Source organism: Festucalex cinctus, chromosome 11, assembly GCF_051991245.1.
Source record: "Festucalex cinctus isolate MCC-2025b chromosome 11, RoL_Fcin_1.0, whole genome shotgun sequence".
Classification (NCBI taxonomy): Eukaryota; Metazoa; Chordata; class Actinopteri; order Syngnathiformes; family Syngnathidae; genus Festucalex; species Festucalex cinctus.
Genome location: NC_135421.1, coordinates 23,752,687 through 23,770,156, shown reverse-complemented (window position 1 = coordinate 23,770,156; position 17,470 = coordinate 23,752,687). Strand labels below are relative to the sequence as shown.

Below are 17,470 nucleotides of genomic sequence, written 5' to 3'. Positions count from 1 at the left end.
TTGCTATCACTTGGCATAGATGGACTTTGAGTGTCAGTCTTTAACTCATTGACTGCCATTGACGGAAAAAGACGTCAAATAATGCATTTTTGCTGGGCTGGCAGTGAATGTGTTAAACACAATGTGCCAATATATTTTGTGATTATATTGCAGCATCCTTTTTTCCTTTTTTCTTTTTTTAAGGCAAATTTTGCTTAAAAATCCGTCAATTTTGGTTGCATCTCATCTTAACTCATTGACTGCCATTGACGGAAAAAGACGTCAAATAATGCATTTTTGCTGGGCTGGCAGTGAATGTGTTAAAAGAACACTTTTATAACCTCAGTGGGTGACGAAATCCTGCAGTGTATCCAAGGCATTGTTTGCAGCATTGTAGTTTTATCTTGTGGCGAATGGAACAGTTTTGTGGTATTTGAGCAGGTGTTTCCTCCAAATCGAGTTGAACATCGGCATGCGAGCGGCGTGACTTGATGTTTTTTCCCGCTGTCTGAACTGAAGCAGGTTGATCCAGCGGCGTAGCCCATAAAGTCAATGTTAAATCAAGGGTCGCTCCAAGACAATTGTTTCCACATTAGACCAGACGAGGAAGTGAACTCAAGAGAGCAGAAAATCACTGTCTTGTTTTGAGCTATGTACGCCAAGGTGGAGTCCCACGATGGCCATTTAATGCCTGTAGTGGTCCCCGCTGATGATGCTGTCAGTGTTTAATTTCCAGCATGTGCTTATGAACGCATCTTTTTCCAGCCCAAGTTCATAAACACTACTCCTGTCTGCTTGGCTTCTAATAAACTCAATAAATATTGGTCGCCCTAGTCACGTTTTTCATGTACTTCAACTGTACTAGATGTGAATATGCATTTTTGTCGACAATGATCTTATTTCAGGCAGCGTGGGTTATAGAAAACAATTGTAAAGCAAGCTATGACGTGCTGTTTATCTTCATTTATCCCTAAAAAAAAAAAAAAAAAAAAAAAAAAAAAGCCAGTAATGCCCTACTTCGGAATTTCAACCTTCTATGTGTCATGGTTCGTCATATGTTTACTAATGTTGAATGTGGTGTGATGGGAGATGACAGCTGCCACCTGTTGGCCGAATGTGTAATAACTACCATTTCTGCAACCCTTTTTTTGGAGTTGAGAGACTTCATCAAAGCCTTGTGTGTGCTCTCGCATCAAAAAACAAAAGCAAAAAACACACACAAAAAAACAAACAAACAAAAACGTATAAATACGTCTTTGGGACACTTAAAACATAAAAAAAACGTATTTACACGTTATTGGGAGCAAATGAGTTAATATAAGCAAAATATTAATGTTTGACTGCCAAAAATGTGTAAATAAGTAAAGTATCCATTTAAAAATACTAAAACATCTTTTTCAAAGTATTGCTTTGTGTCTGTTCTAGAAAACAAAGTGTGCCTACATCAAACTTACTGTTGTCACTCCCAGTTGAAGTTTACTGTAAAACTAACCCAACATGACAGGTATATGGGCTAATTATAAATTAGCTTAAATGTTATGCTGATCCCTAACTTTAAAACAACTGCTATTTCAACTACTATATACAACTGTTGCTGGTTATTTTTCTTCTTCTTCTTGCTCTTAATTACATGCTGCTCTAGTAGACCTCAGTGCTGCTCAATAAGTTGCGGTGCGACATGATCATCCACTAAAAACCCACAATTGCTTAAAAATGTGAGTTATTGCGGGATGGGAAGAATAATGAAACATGTTATAGCGGGTGTTCAGTGTCATGAACTGTAAGTTTGTGTGCTCTCAGCACATACAAATTCCCAGGAAAGACTGAGGCGTTATGAACAATTACGCTCATAAACACAGCCCCCTCCCATCCATACACTCACACAAGAGCTCTTTCCAATAAGCCTTATCAGGTAAGCTGACCATTGATTGATGCAGCGGAGTGATTCCGAGTGATGAAGTGCGGTGGCGGTGAGCAGCCAGTCGTTTATGGCAATGAAATGCAATTCAAACCTTCTGTGACATTTCCACTCACACTTAACACCCCATTTCCGTTCATTCAATATTCCTAACCTTCGGGACAGGTGCGCGTGCATGAAAGAAAGCTATTTGCTGACTTAAGCTGGGAGAATTTGCACAGAATCGCTAAATGTAACAAATGGCTGAAGTCATCAATAGATCAATCAATTCTCTGCCAGTAATACACATGCAAAAAATATACACACATTGCACAGGGTTGTGACCAACCTGTGTTTGCTTTAAGCCACCACTGAAAGACCACTCGACTGTGTGTGTGTCTGTGTGTATGCTAGTGATAGACCGATATGGTTTTTTCAAGGCCGATACCGATACAGATTATTTGTAGTCAAGTCGGCCGATAACCGATATTTCAAGCCGATATTCATTTGCAATAAAATGGGGAGGGGGGGGAATTCTTTCAAACTATATATAATTTCTCACTGAGTAACAAATTCATGTGAATGTAGCTCATTTGGGGTTTTTGTTAGGGTTTGTAAAAACGTTTCAAAAAGATTTTCGCGGTGAAAAATTGTGTCAATATGTTCCAAATGTGTTTACGACAAAAAAAAAGTGACTGCGAACATCTTACAAATCCTGATGAAAACCCCAAATTCGCTACGTTCGCAAGTATCCCCTGCTCAGTGAGCTTTATCGGCCTTCAGATTAAAAAAATGGCCGATGCCGATATTTGTCAAAATGCCAAATATCGGCGCCGGCCGATTATCGGTCTATCCCTAGTGTATGCCACTGAATACACACATGCACACACAAGCCATTACGATCTGCAATCCCCTGTAGCCGCTTTGCCCAAGTCTCCTCCGGGCTCCCCAGAGAGCAATGCTCCACGATAAAAGTGAGAATTAATCTCCTCCACAGGGTACGAGGCCGGTGTGCCCCCGTCCAACCGCACACAAACAACACTGGTCCCCACAAAGGACTCAAATCTGACATGACACTCACACACGCTATTATGGAGGGTGTCAAATGGGTCAAAAAGAACACTACTTCAAGTGGTGAGGAGTGTAAATAAGGTGTTGCTATGGAACTCGAAGAGAAGGCAGAAATGCTGAGTCTGCAGCAAGCCCAGCGTTTTTAATGCTGTTTGGGCTTTGACCAATAGGACTTTGTCAAGATTGATGAATTCCTTGCTCACTTGAAACATGGAAGTGCACCGCTGAAAGAAAAGCTTTTGCTGTTCCTGCTACAGTTAAAAATAAGAAATAAACTGACTTTTGGCTGCACATTAAACCAGATAAATGTTGTTGTTTTTTTTTTTTTTAAGCAGAGCTCTGAGGCTTCAGTATACCGTGTGTGCATGTTGCTAGTTCCTTGTTGATTTTTAGCATTTTTTTTTCTGCTGTCCAAACCAAATTAATTGGAGAGTGTTAACATTTAATGGCCTTTAAATACAACCTCTTAATTTTGTAGAATATTGCTGTTGCTGAGACAGCAGTGTGAGGAGTTGTATTAAATTCTATGCTGATGTACGCATCAGCATAGAATTTGTGTTCTAATATCGTCATATACAGTCAAAGCGTAAGATTCTTCTTAAAAGGAAAGTCAACCATGAGCATTTCTTGACAATAATATGTTATATGTAATGTCACTAGTCTAAACATGACATTCTGATTAATATTACATTTGTGGAATATGAGTTATGTAGCAAAATCTACCCGTTTTTATTCATTTCAGGCGGCGGCCATTTTGCCACTTGCTGTCGACTGAAGATGACATCACAGTTGCTCAGGGCTCAGGCGGCAACAGCCAATCACATCTCACCTGTTTTCTGAAGATTATTGGTTGTTACCTGAGACCTGAGCAACTGTGATGTCATCTTCAGTCACCTGTTTTCTGAAGCTGAGCTGTGATTGGTTGCTACCTAAGCCCTGAACAACTGTGATGTCATTTTCACTCGACAGCAAGTGGCAAAATGGCCACCTTCTGATATTGAAAAAAAGCTGCTGGATTTTGCTGCTTAACTCATATTACACTAACACAATATTAGTGGGGCTGCATAGAACAAATTTATTGCCCAAATTTTTTTTTGGGGGGGGTTGAGTTCCCCTTTAAGTTAGAGTTACTACTGAATGCCGCGTATAGTTCTTAAATGTATAATTCAGTAGAACGAACAACAACTTCCACTTAGGGCGACAACCACCAGCATTAAGTGAGAAGTCCATACTAATACGTTGTTTACAATCCCATCAAATCAATCTGCCTTATTGACCTGTATTTAGCTGGGGGTAACTTGAGTTACGGTTGAGGTCAGCACGATAATGAAAAATACCTTCGTTTATCTTCCGAGGAAGACATGACGTTGCCTTTTCATTCCTACTTGTCTGCTTGTCGGTCATCATGTGCAAGGATTAGTTTGAGGCTTCACCAAAAGGAAATTATCAGGCCTAATAATAAGCTTATGAATACTGTGCTTTCTTTCTAAGTAAGTGTCATCTCATATGGGCCTCCATCTTTGCCCTCTGTCCTCTGTTCCACCCGCCCACCACTGTCCTGTCTATACGGATCTGCAAACTGGACAGGTAATGGATTGATGGATGTAGGCAAGGTGGCAGTCAAGGGCAGTTTGGAGCATGATATGTAGAATGAAATGAAATGTGTTTTTTTTTTGTGTGTGTGTGTGTCCACATGTGTCTGCACGCACAAAATGGCCACTAAGGCCTAACCAAGCTTTGGAGCTTGACTGTGATTCCCACGGGTATATGGGTGGAATCTCATCAATTCCATCCCCCAGTCAAACAAGTTCACACGTACACACATAGACGTTAGGTTAAAGGTCAAGTCAACCCCCTCACTTGTGGGGTAGTTGTTGTTATGGAAATGAGGGTGAGATGTCAGTGGTCACCGGTCATCTCGAAACAGACAAATTAGAGTTCTATTCTTCAGTGAACACTCAACATGTCTGATGCAAGGCATTTGCCTACTGTACGCTCTTGAATAAGTGTGAATAAGTGAATACGTGTCTGCCACGTTGCTTTTAATGGATTTAAAGGCAGGCGTGAATTGACGTAATGCTTTTAATGAAATCAGCCAACTGACACGTAATGCTTGTTAAACGTCTTCTGTTAGGAGCGATGGACAATTGTTTGAGCTCAATAGTGAGATTTAAATGCTAATTATAATTCAGGAAAGATGTCTTAACTTTTCTTGACAGGTCTTGAAGGTGTGTAATTTTCTACACATAATATCCAAGTCGCCAAGGTTGCCAATTGGGTTGAAATTGATTTGATCATGTTTAAGAGCTGCCTCATCAGTATAATTGATATGAGACAATTGTTGGTTCTACAGTTACCGTAATTCCTCAAATAGCGGCGGGGGGTGTTTATAACTCACCTGCAGAGTAGCAGATGTTAATAGAGAGGAGGCTATTTATGCATGTCCCTACTTTGATGATGCACAAACTTTGTTTATTTATTTGAGACCGTCACAAAAATATATATATGTACTAAAAAACACGTGATAGAAATTTTGGTTGTTTTTTGCTGTCGGCTGGAACAGATTAACGGCATTTCCATTCATTTGGGTGGCGAAAGATGATTTGAGATATGATCATTTTGTTTTAAGTCAATTTTGTAAAGTTGTAGTGAACAGATGACGAGCCGTAGTTCTCTACTCTAGCTCGACTGCTTCACATATTGCAATATCAACTGTGCGCGCGCTGACAGATGACTTCCATTCATGACGGGCTCCCAAAAAAAAATGGAGCTGTTCTCTTGGGGGAAGCCATTTGCGGGAAGACTGGATTCTCCCGAAGTAAGCACAGGTGTGTGCTGTGCTTACACGTTAATACGTCGCAGCTCCTTCCTGTTGTGATGCCAAAAGGCATCTCCATGTTCTCGATCCTCCTCCTCCTCGGTTTTCCCCTCTAATGGGGAGACGTTGAAATGTGCCCACCAACCACTTTAAACCGGGCAGGAAACAGAAACTTGGCGAGAGTAGTGACGGAAGAAGAAGAAAGAAATCAGCGCGCACACATTCGAAGAGATACACGGCAATGAATACAGGTCTCTCTCTTCATCGACCTGCTGTTCACTCTCACGGCTCTCCAATTCAATCCGTCACCACCAATACGTTTTTGGCCTTTGTGAAATCAGTCTTCTCCGTAAACCCCTCCCCCATTTCGCCCGTGGGACCGATTGAACTTTCCGTGGTTGTTCAGTTTCTCTTCACAAAACATTTTTTTTCTTCACAATTCACAATAAGTTCCTCACTAAAATGAGTCGATTGAGGCTCCATTTGAATGTAACAATGGCGACGAGGGGTGTTAAAAAAAAAATCGATTCGGCGATATATCGCGATACTACATCGCGCGATTCTCGAATCGATTCAATAATCGGCAGAATCGATTTTAAAAAAAAAAAAATTTTTTTGTATTGTAAAGTATTTTTGTGTATTTTTTTAAGGATTCACACCTTGAGCATGGAAGAATGTTATATGAACGGAACATTAAGCCTTAATATTTTATTTTAATGCTGTTCAAACATGAAACAGATTACAACCTCTATAAGACTGAAATTTCAGATAAATAAATAATACATTTTCATATAAATCTTACACTCTACAAGCTTACTGATTAGTATTTTCTAAATTTGAATGAAAAAAAATCGCAACAATCGACTTATAAATTCGTATCGGGATTAATCGGTATCGAATCGAATCGTGACCTGTGAATCGTGATACGAATCGAATCGTCAGGTACTAGGCAATTCACACCCCTAATGGCGACATAAAGTTGGATTGAATAAAAGATTAAAGTTGAACAATACATCACATAGTTCACCTTTACGCTGCGAGCGATGCTTTTGAAAACAGTTCAGCCAGCGTTTTGGGGGGGGGTCAACTTAAGAACATCCCCGGTTATTTTGGGACACTGTGATCCGCGGCATTCATGGCTGGAGTACAGCCGCGATCGTCTTTCCGCTCTGACGCCAAAACATCCACTGCTGGATCTCAATGAGTCATTTTCTACAGTGCATGTGTTATGGTGGATATATGCGCTTATGTTTGTCAACTATGTGAATAAATCACTGTGTGTGGTATGTTAGAATAATGGGATTATGTAAACAAAAAAAGTTGAAATTTGCATTTTTATATTAACACTGAAAATGAGAAATTATGTAAAGTTTCTTTTTTTTTTTTTTTTGCACATTTATCTGTTTATTCGTGCGATTAAGTGTTTCTTTAACAGAGACAGAAGACGTATTAGCAAAGACTTGTTGCCATGGCAACATAGACAGATCAGTCTGGCACTCAAATTCACATCCCTGTTGTGTGAATCTGTTGGAAGTGAAGTAGACGGAGTCTTTTTTTTTTGTCGTTGAGGTGTTGTGCCAAAGTTTGTTAGATGTTGCAATTAGGCTTTTAATAATGTAAGATGGAATATTTAGATGTATCAAAATTGTGGAATCTTTTAAATGTTACAGTTTTCTATGTGATGATATTGATAACATGTAGATTTTTATGATGATCAAATAAACCAACAATTGTTTTTATGTCACACATTATATTGGCATGGAACCCCGACACTTTAAAGGGATACTTCACTTATTTAGCCCATTATAGCAATAAAAAGTTAATATTTTGTCTATAATAAATTTGATAGTTTCATTATTGTTCATGTACAATTAGCACCTTTAAAAACACATTTTGTAACTTGCTGTCGACTGAAAATGACATCACAAGGGCTCAGGTAACCAATTACAGATCACCTTTTTTCTAGGTTTGGTCATGTGACATTCACAAGCTGAGCTGTGATTGGTTACCTGAGCCCTTGTGATGTCATTTTCAGTCGACAGCAAGTTGCAAAATGTGTTTTTAAAGGTACTAATTGTACATGAAAAATAATAAAAATATCAAATTTCTAATGGGAAAAATATTAATGTTTGACTGCCAAAAATGGCAAAATAAGTAAAGTATACCCCTTTAAAATGCTTGTTTTTTTTTTGTTTTTTTTATCTCAATTACTGTTAAATATATGAAAACCAAACTTATATTTACTGAAAGATATTGTACATAAGTTTTAGTAGAAAAAAACAAAAACAAAATTACCGCTGACAATTTTTTATTGGAAGGTGTTTCAAACTTGTTCAGTGGTTTTAGTCGAAAGTGGTTACCAATGCCGTCGAGTTCTTTTTCAGGGGCTGGTGGCTGCTTTTTAAAAATTCTATTCGAATCAAACTCCAAGTCACAAAACGCCTTCTCTTTTCCAGTGAACGGCATTATCAGTAAATCCCAATGCACTGTGCAAACCACATTAAAAGTAAAAACATTGGGAGAAAAAAAAACAAAAAAACGTTGTATGGGATTTTACTGTAGTATTATTGTCAGACAGCTGATGACTCCATTTGGGAAAATTTTGGGGTCATATCCAATGCTACGCTTAAAAACACCACCACGGATTCGACACTGCGCACAATTTCCTGCCAGAGATGTTTTGAAAGAGGACAACAATGCATCGGCCTGTCAGTCAGAAACGTCTTTTGTACTCACACAGCCCAGCTTCGCAACAGGAAATCACACAGTAAAATTGGTTCAACTGATCATTGTCTAAAATGTATCAAAGATGCACAACCTGCAGATTGTTCCGGCACGATTGGTCTCAATTGTATTGTGTATTTGGGACTGAAATCATGAAGAGCGCTTCCAGTGTTTGTCCAAAAGGAACAGATAAAAAGCTGAACGCTGGAGCTCTGTTTGGTTAGTGACTTTTTCTTTTGTCCTGGCTGACTCACATTCTATGCTTGTGAGGCAGACAGAGTTGTTACAGTTATTATGTTGTTAATCCCATTGGGAATCAATCACTGACACTCTTTTTACCTTTCTTGAGCTCTTTGATTGTTTTTTTCTTTTCTTTTTTTGTGCGTCTCCATCAAGCAGCAAGCCCGACCATACATGCAGTATTTGAATAACTTTATGACAAGTCTCACATGTTGAGGATTTTGGTTGATATGAAAGACAATGCGAAGTTTCCCTGCACTCAAACTTAGCAAAACTCACACAAGAACAGTGACTCAAGAATTATTTGATTGCGATGATTAAACTGATTCTATTATTTAAAGGCACAGCAACATGAGAAATCAACTTTTTGGAGCTTTTATGTTAAAATGCGAATTCTTCACCAAAAACATTGCAGAAGTTTGTGTTTTCCCCCATTCGCCCCTCTCTGAGAAATTCTAGATCATCTAAATCACCAGCCCCTCCCAACCTGAGAAAACGAGCTGTTGGCACTCTTTGACGTCATAAGGTGCGGACCCACCCTAGCACCGCCTCTGCGGACTAAACGCACGCCCACTTTCTCTGAGACCTCCATGGGATAGTGACAAAAGTAGCCTTTATCAGTAAACATTCTGTCCAAATGAATTCAAGGCAAACAATTATCTTTCACATTTGCAACGGCAAAGTGAACCTAACGAAATGAATAGTTTGGTTTGGGTGCCCACTCCTTACGCAGCAGGTACCTAGTTCGAGACCCGCTCAGGCTTGTTTTTTTTTCTCTCCTTCTTCTTTCCTCTCTCGTCTTCCCTCCTCCTCCACGATTTCTTGCGGCAAGGAGCCGTTTTGTTTCAAATGTTTATTGAAGAATTGGCTTGCATCAAGTTTCGTGGCCATTCGGAGGAGTGCGCAAACGCAGAGATCCAGCAGCAGCAGACTGCAGCCGTCTCGCTGGGGGCGTGGCAATCACACGGGGAGAGGCGGGGTTTTACTCAACCGGGTGTTTTACTGTAATTCTTACTGTAATCAGGTTAAAAATGCTCATGTAATACACTTTAATGCAAAATTAAAATCAATCAGATTAGTTGATTAATTGATAGATTAATCAATTCTAAAAATATTTGATAGTGACAGTACTAGCCGCCAGTGTCAACGTTCTACATATTCATCCAACAGATCCCAGTGTTGACAGTCCTCAAACTAAAAAGAAGTGTCATCTGAATACTGAAAGAACCCTTCGCCAGCACTGTGCGTCACTGTCATGTGTCATTTCTCCTTTCTTTCCCTTCTCCCTCATCACTCCCATCTTTTTTGTCTGAGTGCTGCTTGTGCCTTCCGAGAGCGACTTGGAGCAAACGGTTGCGGTCGTTTTGCTACTCAACTCGCTATTCATTCCCTTCATGGGTCCTCAGACAGCTGGCGGAAGGCCCAACTCATCTCAGGCTTCCTCTAGCGGGTCCTGCCAGCTCCATTATAGCACCACAGGTCATCAAGCCGTTGATCTGGCACGAGCGACGTATCGCTTTGGGAAACCTTCTTAGTATGCCCAAAGTCCAATAGCTGTCTTTTTTTTTTTTTTTTTTTTTTTTTTTTTTTTTTAGAACGTGTAAACAACTTTTAGGTTAATCTTAAGCATGCTATTCTTTTGTACTCAGACCCACCTGCAATTGGTTAAAAAAAAAAAAATAGTCGATCTAGAGAGTGCCGACACATTATAAATGTATTTGAACATGCAAAAACCCAATTTTGACAAAAGTTTGGAATTTATAACCATCCATGTAAAGGATTTTCCCACCATTTCTGATGGTGTACTGCCATTTTGAAATTTTTGAAAATTGTGTAATTTCATTCAAATCTATAGCATTACGATTGTTTAAGAGCTGTTATTTATACTTCAAACGATCATTGAATTTTTCTGCCAATTTTGACTGTGCCGCCATTTTGAATTTCTTGAAAATCGCAATAATTTGATCGCAGATACGACCACATAATACAATATTTGATGGCCTGTCCCGACTTTTAAACTCTTTTACAGCCACACGTTATCAAAGAAAAACTTTGATATGACAGAGGCTTTGATCATTGATGAAAAGAGATACAATGCTTCCATCTGCTGGCCATAGAGTGTTTTAGATTCCACAACCCATTGACCAGGCAGCGCTGCACTTAGACCTTGCGCTGAGAAAAAAAATAAAATAATGAAAAAAAATTGTTGACGTTATTTAACGTTTATGGCAATATACGTCGTGATTTTACTGATCGTTATTAAACGTTTTTGGCGGTCAAAGAGTTAAATATTATTTTCAACTTTTCAGAGAGAAAAAGTACAAGCTCAATGCTCTCGGAATATTTTCTGCATATTAGTGAATGTCACATAGATTTAACAGATTCACTCCGTGCTTATTTGAAAATTCAAAATGGTACATTTGCCTTCCACTGCTTCTGTTCACAACTGTCACCCAGGGATTTGAACTCGTGACAGATTAATTCATAAATTACGCCAAATTACACTGACGCTCTCTAAGACTTGCAAAATGTCACAGCTCATCACTGATCCACTGAAACATTTTTATTCTGTTTTAATTGTGTTTGAGAAAAAGCTAAATCAACTTTCTGAGGTCTCTTTTTTTTTTTTTTTTTTTTTTGTCGTACATTTGATTTTTGATTTTTTTCTGTACTCCATAATAAGTTATAGTTTATCCATTGTGTCCCACTTCCAACTCTCATGCAAGTCCCAGAACATTTGTTTCATGTAATCAAGGCAAAAATATGACTGTGGGCTTAAACTAAATGCTGCGTATGAGGCTCAACAAAGTTTTATTCCAGTCTTCAAAGATGCTGGCTATAGTTGTGATGGCAGCATTAATCAAGCGGGTGGAAATGTTCAGGAGAGCCACAGGAGATACAGACGCTGTCGTAAAACTGGGACAGTGACAGACCCCGCGGCCATGGCTTTCCCTTTTTCCTCTCTGAAAATACTTTTTTTTTTTCATACATTAACCCCGTTTCTGTCCTTATCAACTCTGCTTTTTTTTTTTTTTTTTTTTTTTTCTCGGCTCCCCTCAACCGCCGTGCCGCTCGTTATCTCCGCTCTGTTCGAATCCATTGTGTGTTTTTGTGAAAGACAAGAAAGGAACCTGTCCTATCAAAGTGATTTACAAATTACTGTGATCAGAAAGCACGTCAGGGCTTATAGAGGAAACACACAATGACACAAGCTGCTGTGAAACCACTTTTGAAAGCTTCCGCGCTCACGCTTTAGACGGCAAAAGACGCCTAAATATAAGTAGGCAGTTCAAATATAGTTGCTTAAATGTGTCTTGTCAACACAGATTAACAACATGATGTGATTCAAGTATGGTTTAAGCTCTTAAACTGTTGCCTGCAAAGGTGTCTTGGAAACACTTTTGAGTCTACAATTGTTTTGTTTGTTTTTAAGCTTGCATTTGTAAAGCTTTGGAAGATGGATGAAGTACTACATTTTTTTTTTTTTCAAAATAATAAATCTAAACTATACAGGAAGCAACACAAATGGTATTAACCTTTTTCTTCTCTCTTCTATTCCTTTTTTTTCTCTCTTCATAGTTAAATGCCATCTCCATTATTGTGATTAATGACATTATTTAGGGCAGCCACGGGCAACTGGCAAAACCAAACGTGTTTCCTGCGAGCTGGTGGACGCCATGTAAATTAGGTCCAACTCGTAATGATCAGTGACAGCGGGAGATGGGAACAGCTGGAAATTGCTGTCTTTTGATGACACTAGCAAGGTCACAAATAAAGATGTCATTACATGTAATACTGTTGAAGCGTTCGGCCTGTTCATTCAAGTAAATGGCTGAAACTGCAAGCTGAAATTCACGGCCTAATCGTTAATATCTTCTCGTTAAAACTTGTGCTTAAGTCAAATGCAAAGAGCTTCACTGCCGCCATCTACAGGGATCTGTTCTTCATTACAACTCTGTACAAACTTGATACGTTACACCAGACACTCGTCCCTATAGAAAAATGACGGTTGTATTGCAGTAAGTGTCTTTGTACACAAATGACGGTGGGTGTGTAATTATAACTGATATTGTTACGCCCACAGTCTCCTCATTGTATTCACCAGTCACAACATATACACAATGCCCACCTTTATATGCAACTGATATCACAGAATCCTAAATTCCATTAAGGGTTGTTTTTTTAATAAAAGATCCCTGATAAATTAGCATAATAGTGGAGTTGTATATGCTAGCCATAATGATGCACTGTATTAAAAAAATAATAATAATAAAATAATAAATAAATAAATCTGTAAGACGAGAACATCCTTGTATCAAGTTGCTGTTCACTTAAAATGAAAAATGCTAAATAGAAAAACCTTCCTTGGTGGTGTTTTTGAATAATTGGTGGTTCTGCCTCAGCTTTCTTCTTCATCTTCTCTTGGGAATTGCTCCTAGGAACAGCAACAGTATGTTTGTAGTCCTCCTGAGAGAAAGTGCTGTATCCGTGTGAAAACAAGAGCAATATGAGTGCACAGACGCTTTGATTATGGTATTCGGGGAAAAACTGATCCGGAATGCAATCATTTGCTGGATTTACTATTAATGACTCAAATGTTTGACGGCTGTGTTAATCCAAAATAACAAAACATCGGGATTAAATGATTTGCGGTTTGTAATAAACTGTGCTATGATTATTGTGCTACAAAACATGGCAGAAGGTGACAATTCATAAAGTGCAAAAAGTACTGAAGATTGCTGATTTATGTACAGTAGTCCAAATAAAACATGTTGCAGTGCTTTCAGCATGTTTGTTTCCAAACTGAAATCATAGCCATGTGAGATTTAAAGCGGCGGGATAATTATCTTAACATGCTAAATGGGCTTTTCTGATTTAGATTTAAATTGCTGCCAATTGGAAGTCAGATTTGAATAAAACTTGTGGCACTTTTGCAAGAAGTAGTTATCAGCACTTGTGGTCAGATACTGTGGCAAGGAAGTCTCACACAAACAAACTACACTCCTACGTAAGCATTTGAATGTTTAATGTGATTGGAATTGCTGCAAGTGGCACAATCTGCATCACGTCTAGATAGAGTGAAAACAGAGAAATTGAGTTGAAAAAGTTATAATAATTTCAAAAATAAGCCTAATTATAAAAAAACAATATAATTCCTCTAATGCCTCCTTCTGTTCTACTGCTGACTTAATTGTCTTACATTCGTCTTTGCTCTCTTTTCTATTTTTTCTGGTTTTGAGTGACACGGCAGCGCTCTTTTATATCTGCTGAATTCAGCTGTTGCAGCTCTACACACGTCCACTTTTCCCACACACTTTGTAAGACATTAAAACAATGTCAGCAGGAAAGCTTTTTTTTTTTTTTTTCCCCCCCGCCTGGCTGTTTTCTTTTATGTATTCTATATGATCATGGCTGTATTAAAGTAAAGTCCACAGGCGCAGCCGATTCAGTCACGCTCGTTCTGCTCTTCATTTGCCACCAGAAAATTACATTTCTGCCGCTGTTGTTCCCTGTGATGTCCCTGTCCTAGATAAGTCACCTCTGTCCCATGGCGCATGCAGATAAACACACTTGAATGAAGCAGGATAAACAGAGAACTGTAGTGCCCACCGTGCGTCATTGTTTTGTTTGTTTGTTTTTGTCGCAAACTGCCGGAATCTGATATTTCTGCTGATATTTATTCTCACAGGTTGTTCCCCACAGTAAGAAACAATTCTTGTTCTGTCATCTTTGTGGTTGTGTCAGGCGCTCTATAATCCATGTGGGTAGTAGATTAGAATCAGGAATCCCCAGCATAACAACATGGTCTGCTATTGAATTCTTTATTTGTGAGTAAACATGACAACCGGACTGGAAATGAGTGGTAGTGATGAGAAATAACAATCTAAAAATGTCACGAGGCAGATTTGAACCAGGACAATAACACTCAACTCAGCTCAACTTTATTTATAAAGCGCTTTAAAAATAGGCATTGCTGTATACAAAGTGCTGTACATAAACAAACATCGGTTTTGCAGCAAACAAGAACAAAGCAAACATTTTGAAGTGCGAATACAGTTGCTTTTTATACAAGTAAATACATTTTACATCAGTAAATAAATAAGTAGTGAATAGATAAATATATAAATAAGTAGACTACACATCAAATTCATACACACCACACGACACCAAGAACAAGTCTCATGGTGCGGCAAAAGCCAAAGAATACAGACGTGTTTTAAGACGTGTTTTAAAAGAGGATAACGAGGGGGAACAAGTCCAGATACTGACAAAAAACTTTAACAACTAACAAAAACCTGACAGGGCAAAACGAGGCGTGACAACAACAGCAAGGCAAAAAAAAACGGCAGCATGACGGGATGAAAACAAACAATGAATCGACGCGGACAGCAGGGAGACAAGAAACTAAATACACACACACTAATTGACGCAACGAGACACAGCTGGGCAAGAAACAAGTGACAGAGGGTTCTGATAGGTTGACACACGAGGAAGTCAGGTAAACACAGGTGGGCAGGGCAATGCTTGACGAGACAATCGGAGACACATATCACAACAGAAACTTAAAGAAACATGATGACAAACTCAAATCCCACTCAAAACTAGAACCCCGACAAAAGCCAAAAACAAAAAAAACAAACCAAAACCCAACCCAAACCATGACAGTAATATATAATGCAATATAATAATAATACAAGTTATAGCCTCCTGACTACCAGCAATTCAAATTTGTCCTCTGTAGTGGACCTTTTTAAACCTGAATATCTCCCACACAGTGCATAGGATTGAATGAACTCATTTTGTGCTCTATAGAGGACATTCAGAGCTTTCCAATGATACCAAATGTGTAGGGGTGGGGCTGTGCTACCTTGGATTGCATTGAATCATAAAAGAAAATGGCTTCCCTCAGTGCAGGCACTTTTTAGGGAAGAGGAAAAGTAAGTGCACAACACTTTTTATTGAACAAATTTAGGCTGTAAATGTTCTTAGCATGTGTTCTGTAAGACTCTTAAGAACACATTAAAGTAATGTTTTAATTATTTTAACTGTATTTGAGCCTGGGATTTTAGTTTAAAAAAATGTCCTCTGTAGTGGACACATCATAGCTTAAAAATATATATATATATTTTTTTTTTTTTTTTAAATTTCTTTTGCAGTATTCCAGTTGGGGAATATCAAAATAAACGTGATTGGACAATATTTTTTTTTTCCTAGTAGTGCAGGAGGATATGACATCAAAATCATTTTGCCTCTTTGACCGACATTGTTGAAGTAGGTCACCTTTTACGTTTGTAAAACATCGCTTTCTGATTGCTGATCTGTATTCAATGAATTTCAGCTCACTGGTAGCGCGCTACGTTCCCAAAGCGTACACATGGATCCGTGTTTCATCCAATTATAGGCACAGAAGAATTAGATTTTTGGTCTTTCGATCTTTAGCAAAGGGTTAGCGTTTTTTTTTTAATGGACTTCATAGTAATAATATTCAGTTTGTATAGGGCCAAACAGGAACACGTGTGATCAAGCTGTAAAAGTCTATTAATAGGAGAACAAAAGCCCTGATAATACCCATGCCAAAAGCAGTCTTCCCATAACTGCTTCTTTTTAAACAATGTCTGGTTTTGCTTGTCCTCCCCCTTAATGGTCTCTCCAAAGTCGAGCATTTCTGCTGACTGACATTCCTCTTCTCAGACAGACTACATTCCTAGCCTCGAGCTCTACATAGTCGTCTCTGAAACCACAGAGATATACATGCAAACAGACAATTGCTGATGTCCGACCGAAAGATATGTAGCACACACACACATCGAGCTGATTGAGCAGCCTGTAACAACAGATGGCTTGGAACCCTGCAGATGTTTGTGTTGCTGTTGTCAATCGCGAATAAAGATCGCTTGTTTGTCATAATTGAATCTTATGACTGGTGTGCGGTTCACGATGCAGAACGCCGAACACGGTTTAGCAGACGTACACGCAGTGTGTTGTAATGCTTTGTCCCACTCCAACAGACACTGATTCATTATTCACTTGCGGTCCATAAATGGACAGCTGGGGTAGACGGGTGTCACAATGGTAGTGTAAACGTGTGCGTGTGTACTGTATCCGACATCTTAGTGAGGTATTTCACAACACTGTCTTGAAGAAGCACGGTCAAAATAATGTGAATAATAATGTGACGGAATCATGTCTTGAAATGTGAGTTTGATTCATATTCACTCGTATCTCGAGTCATCCCTCCCCATTGAAATGTATGGAAATGTTAATATCTTCCAGCTTCCACAAAAAACAAACAAAACAAAAAAAAAATCACCTAAAAATGGCATTATTCTGCTTAACTCTTTTACCACCAAAAAGGTTTAATAACGTTTAGTAAAATCACGATGTATGCCGCCATAAACGTTAAGTGACGTCAACTACTTTTTTTTTCTTTTTTTTTCTTTTTTTAAAATATATCAGTGGTCAGTGCAATGTCCAAGTGCAGCTCAGCCAGGTCAATGAGTTGTGAAATCAAAAACACCCACTATGGCCAGCAGATGGTAACGGTAGCTGCTCGGGCCCTAACTAGAGCTGCGAATTACAATGAAACATGACGCAATCTGATGAAATAGAACGTTTTCAAGGCTGACGTGAATGATTAAAACCTTTGTAACATTAAACCTAATTTGACGGAGCGTCACTAAACAAAAAATATTAGTATCAAAGTTTCAAAATCTTTTCTTTTCAATTTTCGCTCAATGTCA

General features: G+C 38.7%; 1 protein-coding gene across 6 annotated transcripts in view; it reads left to right on the top strand.

Annotated features, from left to right (window-relative positions):
* The window catches only part of LOC144030681 (E3 ubiquitin-protein ligase SH3RF3-like), a 122,557-nt gene that overhangs the window by 40,423 nt on the left and 64,664 nt on the right, over positions 1 to 17,470 (top strand). The window lies entirely within an intron of this gene.